Raw genomic sequence first — 1,316 nt, 5'->3', positions numbered from 1 at the left:
GGTGACACCACCCCAGGCATGGTGTTTCTAACTCCTTAGGCGGACTGGTCTGATGAAAGCAGGGTAGTGGTTGAGAAATAATACACCAAGGAGCTAGGATCAGATTTATTGGATTCAGTCTGCTTTTACTTCATGCTCTTTCTCTGCCATGTGCTCTCTTTTTCTCTCATGTGCTCTCTCTAGCCCAAAGCCAGAACTGCTTTGTTTATTCAAAACAACTCCCAATACCAGGAGAGGGAAAGGTTGATTCAGATACACAAATCTATCCAGTGGGTTTTTACATACCAAAAGAAGAGGGTAGAAAAAAAGGAAGTTGGGGGGAGGGGTTGGCAACCCCACATGTGGCTCTTTTGAAGCTTTTCTGACTCTGACATCAGGGCTGATAGCAGGGAGGGGGGAGTATTATCACTTAAAATTTTAATTGGCTATTAATTTGCACAAATATATTTTACATTGCTAAGTGAAAAAGTTCTTTTTTTCTTCAGATCGACAGCCTGTATATAGCATTAACATAAGAAACAATGTATGCAGTGCTATATTTGTTTTTTGGGGTATTTTTTCCAATATGGAATGCTTCACGAATTTGTATGTCATCCTTGTGCAGGGGCCATGCTAATCTTCTCTGTATCATTCCAATTTTAGTATATGTGCTGACAAAGTGAGCACTATATTTGTTTTTTCTTAATAATCTTTATTGTGATAAAAGTGGATTACAAATTTTTCACAGTAATATTTTAGGTACATAGCGACATTGATCCCAGGACATTCCCACCATGAGTGTTGTCCTCCCTCCAACCCTGTTCCCAGCATGCATCCCATATCCCTCTCTTTTGCCCACGGGATGCTAGTACAATTGATTCCCTCTGTGTCTAGCTTGCTGTAGAATGGGTATAGATTCTGTTGTTGGCTTTGGACTTGGTGTTATTTTTTTGTTGTTGTTATTTCTACTCAATGTTCATACAACTGTTTGGTCTTGGTACCATCCATTTTCTCCCTCAATTTATGAGACAGAACAAGATGATATAATTTATTTGGTTCTGTTTGAAAGGAAGGAAAAAAAAGCAAAAAACAAACAAAAAATCTGGGAGGGGTTCATCTAGAGGGTTATAATTATCAATTTAAGAGAAGAGAGGGGAAAAGGAAGAAAAACATCACAAAAAGCCAACAAAATTAAAATGAAAAAAAAAAAGAAAAGAAAAAAATTTTAAAAAGGCACCACCACAATACAGGTAATAACCAAGCAATAATCACGAGCCTGAAATAAAAAGGAAAAAAGAAAACTATTTGTGCTTTTTTTTACCCTCTTTTGCATAGGC

General features: G+C 37.3%; 1 non-coding gene across 1 annotated transcript; it reads right to left on the bottom strand.

Annotated features, from left to right (window-relative positions):
- Positions 1-559: 559 nt before the first annotated feature.
- LOC126010587 (U6 spliceosomal RNA) lies at positions 560-666 on the bottom strand. The gene has a single exon (XR_007496608.1). It is a non-coding gene; the product is annotated as a U6 spliceosomal RNA (small nuclear RNA).
- Positions 667-1,316: the final 650 nt, after the last annotated feature.

This window comes from Suncus etruscus, chromosome 5, assembly GCF_024139225.1.
Source record: "Suncus etruscus isolate mSunEtr1 chromosome 5, mSunEtr1.pri.cur, whole genome shotgun sequence".
NCBI classification, from domain to species: Eukaryota; Metazoa; Chordata; class Mammalia; order Eulipotyphla; family Soricidae; genus Suncus; species Suncus etruscus.
The sequence above is the reverse complement of the archived record's forward strand: the minus strand, read 5'-3'. Positions and strand labels throughout refer to the sequence as shown.